This window comes from Sitophilus oryzae, unplaced genomic scaffold, assembly GCF_002938485.1.
Source record: "Sitophilus oryzae breed Bouriz unplaced genomic scaffold, Soryzae_2.0 scaffold_488_pilon_pilon, whole genome shotgun sequence".
NCBI lineage: Eukaryota > Metazoa > Arthropoda > Insecta > Coleoptera > Curculionidae > Sitophilus > Sitophilus oryzae.
The window spans coordinates 1,523,288-1,529,287 of record NW_022147071.1 but is presented as its reverse complement, the minus strand read 5'-3'; the positions used below and the strand labels follow the sequence as shown (position 1 = coordinate 1,529,287).

Here is a 6,000-nt window from a genome sequence, read left to right as displayed (position 1 = left end):
CTACTAGTCATGGCCTATGCATGCGGAACCTGGACGCTAAAAATGGACATCATAAGGAAACTGCAGGTCGCACAATGCTCAATGGAACGAAATTATGCTGGGAATAACCAAGAAAGACTGTAAAATGAATAGAGTGGATACGACAAAAGACTCAGGTAATAGATGTCATCCACAGAGTCAAGTCCCTCAAGTGGCAACGGGCAAGACACCTGGCAAGAACAACGGACAACAGATGGACAAAAAACATTACAGCATTGTACCTACGAGGAATTATGAGACCTAGAAGAAGACCAAACCAGAGATGGGACCATGATATTAGGAAATTAGCACGGATAACTTGGGCCCGGATAGTCAACAAAAGACCCAACTATAAAGAGAGTACCAAAATATATGAGGGAAGCTATACTATAAGACACTTGAAAGGCTAGTACGACGTCGTTTTTTTCGATCATCAGATACATTATTCCACGTACTTTTTTCTCTTAGCCATACCAATGACAGTACCTAACAGTAAAAAGAACTATATTAACGCACTTATACCCACCGACTTACGGTTCTAATTCGCCTCACCCTTCCTCGAGATTAGGCGGTACCATCTACGAGCGGACAGACCAACGGAAAAAAATGAGCGCCGTGAAAAAGGTGGGTACCGACCCAGTCGGGTACTGCTCCGCGAGCAAAGGTACCACCGAAGAATCACAGAGATCGGCAGCTCGGAAAGCTCAGTTTGATGAGGTAGAGTAGAGCTTGTGGTGCAGTTCGAGCTTAGAGGACTTGAATTGAAAGGTACTTTACCGGGTACTGCTTTTTTACGTCGGCGTAGAGTAAACATGTGGTGAATTTGTTTAAGGTTTCTTGGTGATTTTGGATGAGTGATTTGTTATCGTTTGTGAATTTTTTAGAGTGACTGTTGGATTTTTTTTGTTGTGGAATTTTTTGGTAAGTTTTTTCACAATTTAAAAACTTTTTTAAATTTGGATTTATCTGTATTTAAAAAAAAGTTCCAGTGGGCCGATTTTGATGATTTTTTAAGCAATGTGTAGCTAAATTATTTGAATTTTTACTCTTTCTATATAAAATAAAAAAAAATCTTTTTCTGACTTTGATTAATGAATAAAATATAATGCCGGGTCCAGACCAAGGTGACAAAAAGCAAACACGATTTTGAGACAAAAACAAGAAAATTTGCGACAAAAAAATGGGGAATTCTGCCAAGACAAACTTGAGACAAATTGTCCACACCGCAAGGACAAAAGTATACAAAAGTACAGTTTGATCTTTACCAACTCGAGACGGGACATTGAAAAGTCTCCGAATTTTGAAACAAAACAAAAACGAGGCAAAAATATCGTAAAAATGTATTCGGAATTGTATTTGAATTTCCCGCAATTTTGTCGTAAAACATGAATGTTTCTGTCTTTTCGTTGTTTTGTCTGGTCTGCTTGGTCTGGACCCGGCATAACGAACAAAAATGAGGGTTACCATTTAAAAAAAAAATGGTTTTAAATCAATTTTTGTCATATTTTTACACGCACCCTGTAGCAGATTTATTTAATTATCTATATTTAAGTAAAAGTTGCAAAATAAAAGGTAAAAGTAAGGAAATATAAACTGAACGTGGAATTGACCCGATATACAATAAAATATTCAATTATTTCGCGCTCAACAAATGTCGTATTTGACATAAAATTTTAAACATCTCAAAGACAGTTAAACTTTAAAGACTAATATAGTTTGTCTAGCCAGAAGATACATTTGAATAGTTGTTGTCTGTTTGTAAATAGTTATTGTAAATAGCTATAAATAATTATTTATTTTGATGTACTCAGAAACGCTCTGTATATAAAATAAAATAAAACTATAACTTTCATTTATATTATCATGAAACTAATCAATTTAAAGCACTGCCAACCTATAGAAGTACTTGCAAAAAGAGACGAATAAATAATTATTTACATTCTAAAATTATTAACCAAAAATATGAAGACAGAAAAGTACTATAGATTATTGTTTAACAAAAGATCTCGTGGAACCTTTTTAGAAGTACCGAAGAGATTTTTTCGCAATTGCGGTATTCTGATTCGTCACACGTCGAGCTTCAGTTACTAATAGGGATGTATAAATTGTATCGATATGTTTAAGTGTCGATTTTTTGAGACTATATCGATAATATTTTTTTATTTTTAGTAATTTTATTTGGTTAGTAAAGTTCACATGATCTAGAATAATTGGGACCAATCGATTTAACAGTTGTTGTCGTTTGTACCCAATATTTTTGTTTACATTTCTAATTTCTATTCAAGTATTTTCTACATCATCATCATCATTTTCAACTTATTCAACCATTTCCAATTATGATGTAGCCCTCCCTTACAAACTCTCTTTGCAGTTGGGCCTATTGTTGTATATTGTTGGCTATGCGGGCCCAAGTAATCCCTGCTAATTTCCTAATAGCATGGTCCCATCTCATGTACGGTCTTCTTCTAGGTCTCTTAATTCCTCGTACATGTTGTAATTTGTGGTTCATCTACTGTCCGTTCTTTTTGCCAGGTGTCCTGCCCGTTGCCATTTGAGTGATTTGACTCTGTGGATGTTCCCATAAAGAGAAAACGTCCCGATGAAAGAAAACAAGATTTGGAAATTCAGGATGAAATAAATATTGAAAAGTATTATTATTATTATGAAATGGCAATATATTTTAAAGAAATTAATGAATTTGTACTTTATTTCAGTATTATATAAAAAAAATGATATCTTTTATCTTTTTTATTTACGATTTATGGAGATGGTTACTTGATGAACATCGAACTACAAATTACTTAATGTTAATAGTTAATTCTATCTGATATCCACATTTTTAAATATGTTAGGCAGAATTTTACAATTATTTTTAATTAAACTTTAAAATGTATTCTGGCCGTTATCATATACAATACATTTTCTTAACTTGTCGATAAACGTATAGTTTTCAAATTTTTTAATATTTGGAAACTTTTTATCACAGGTATATTAATACTAGTTGCTAAATACTCGCTAACGCAATTTTAGGACACGCTTTTTATTATCTAGATTTTATTTTGTTCATCTTATGCTGTAGTTTATTTCATATTAATATTCGTGCTTTAGATCTAAATTTTAATGCTATTCAATTACTTCTTGCGCGATAAAAGTTAATGTTATTTTTAATACCTTTCTGTATAATATTTTTCTTATTATTTATATCTGGCAAAACTATCAATAAATACTATTATTTATGCAAAACCTATATGCAGTACCATATGGCACAATTCAAAGCCGGACTAGTGCGGTGACGTCACAAATCGATGTCTCTGGCCCGCCTGTCATGTTGGTCATGAACAAACTAAATAATGAATGTTTTGCGACAACCAATAATACACACACTATCATGACAAGGACTACAGTTACATCAAAAAGCGAGGAGTTTTCGCATGCACCTGGCAGACACTTTCGGCTGAATGAGCAGTCCTATTAGGTTAACTGTTCTTGGGCATTTATTACCTGGGTCTTTTGTCGTTCCACTCTCTTGGTTATTTCCAGCATATTTCGTTCCATTGAGCGTTGTGCGACCTGCAGTTTCCTTATGATGTCCGTTTTAAGTGTCCAGGTTTCGAATGTTTTCTTTTCTTCATTTTTTCTACATATTTCACTATATTTTTGGATTTGAATATGCTATTTTTCCACTATTTTCCCTTGCATTTCTATTCTATAATGTTTAGTATCGATGTCTGTCTATCGATATTTTATTAAAAAATAGACATCCCTAGTTGTTATAAAGACAGTTCACCCATGCATCAGGTCAGATCTGTTTGTATTTCTCTTGGATAATAGGCTTATAATTTGTGTATGGTACGTACCGCTTCACTTGGAAGGTACCTATTTGTAGTTGCAGTGGCGGTACTTTGAGATAATTGGATTGAATGAAACCTGAACAATCAGTTAAGCTATTATGTTGTTTATGAATGGTATACATTGAGAATATGATATTTTATAGATATGATTATTATGTTTTAGTATACAGGGGGTGACAACTTGAAAACTAGCCAATTGTGAATATCGCTTCGACCAAAAACATTGTATTAAAGATCTCAGATATTGGAGGATTGGAGATCACCCTTTATACCGGGTGCATCTCAAAAGTGGTTCACCCCCTATAACTTTTTTATTTTTTCAGATAAAAAAACGAGATATGGTATATGCCATAAATTAGGATTGATTGACGCATTTAATTGTTTTTGGTCACTTCCTGTTTCACCGGAAATGACTACAATTTTTGATTTTTAAATGGCACCCTTGGTATTTTTTTACTTTATTCGATAGAAAATGACATTCTAAATAGAATGACATATCATATGTCACCGTTTGACATTCTCGCTCTATAAAAAATCGCATTTTAAAATTCAATCTAGAGTGCCATGTTATGCACTATGTTAAAAGCACTAATTCTTAATCAAGGAGCCTTGGAAAAATACATTTGATCGTCTAATATATATACCAAATCTCGTTTTTTATCTGAAAATATAAAAATAGGGGTGAGCCATTTTTGTCTTTTAAGAAACACCCAGTACATATAGTAAATCTGTAACTGAAATATGACAGAATATATAATTGATTGTAACGATGAATCGACAAAAACTGAATGAAATTTAGTAAGCATTTTTTTAAACATTTGAATACGCTAAATAAAAACAAACAATTAACATGCTTGTAATAATTTATCTTCACAAAAAAACGTTTTACACATACATTCTTAAAATGAAACTCATTTTATTATCTAGCAATTTTGTATAGAGGCCAACTGTGTCCCATGAACTTATTTTCTTTCCAAAAATACGTAGTATATAATAATACGTAGTCGTTGGGTCGTTGCGATAGACATTAACAAAAATTTTCATTTCAAAAGCTACTGCGACGCCGTTTTTTTTTTCGAAAATCATGAAAATATGTCAAATCCTACCCAAGTCGAATCGAAAACCTAATAAAGTTGGTTTTAAACAATGGTTTTTAACATTCAAAGGATATTCGAACAAATAATGTGAAAGTTCTTACTTTGACATGCATGACATCCCGTGTTTTTGATGATGAATTCGTTATTTTCGATTAATCTACGGAAATTTGGCAATATTTGATACACGTGCCGAATCATAGGAAATGATATTCTTGCAATCGCGGTAAAAGCAAACATTCTTTTGAAGCAGGTTATAAGAAATGGAATAAACGATTCAGGAGTGAGCTGGTAATATGAAAAACATCGGCATATGGACGTTGCCTGTGACCATCTGAAGATTTTATGGCGTTTACCTGATAAATTGATTGATATATGGCTGCCATATAAGATATAAGAAATCGATAAATATGGATTTGTTTGATGAATATCAGGAATTTTGTTTTGAAGATGCGCTAAAAAATTGTAAGAACTAGATTGGTTTACACTTCCACTAAACCTTACTTACAGGATAAATTAGTTACTTTTTAGAGTATGTATTCAAACATTGGGTACTTTAGATCAGTCATTAGAGGTAAGTAATTTTAAACTAAAAATGACACACAAATTTTTGGAAATTTAGCTTTTTACAACTTTTTTTAGAATATCTACCAAACCCTTCAATAATTCTAAGAAACCATTTATGCACCGTCGCGTCGCGTCGGATAGGCGACTGATGGCGCCCTCCCATGGCCTTTTTTTCGTTTCTAAAGCCCCGTTCTCAGAACTGCGTCGTGTCGACAGCGACACTGATTGCAGGGCCAGTCAACTGAGATATACGACCTTGAACGATCTTTTTTTGGGGTAGTAATTTCCTGGGGCGCTAGATGGCGTATTTTTATTTTAATTTTTCTAGTTGCCTAACAATTGCGTACAAAATTGTCTTTATAGTTGCCTAAATAGGCCTATTAATTATGTTCTGTCATTGTTCTGTATGTCAAATCAGTTTTCCGTTTCCGGCTTCCTCCTTCTTCTTCAGTTGTGTTTTGCAATTGAAC

At 33.3% G+C, this 6,000-nt stretch overlaps 1 protein-coding gene across 1 annotated transcript in view; it reads left to right on the top strand.

Moving 5' to 3' along the window:
• The first annotated feature begins 677 nt into the window (after positions 1–677).
• The window catches only part of LOC115886438 (zinc finger protein 510), a 70,382-nt gene continuing 65,059 nt past the window's right edge, over positions 678–6,000 (top strand). Inside the window, exon 1 of the mRNA XM_030905587.1 lies at positions 678–939. The gene's annotated coding sequence lies outside the window, so the exon portion shown is untranslated. The remainder of the gene's footprint in view (positions 940–6,000) is intronic.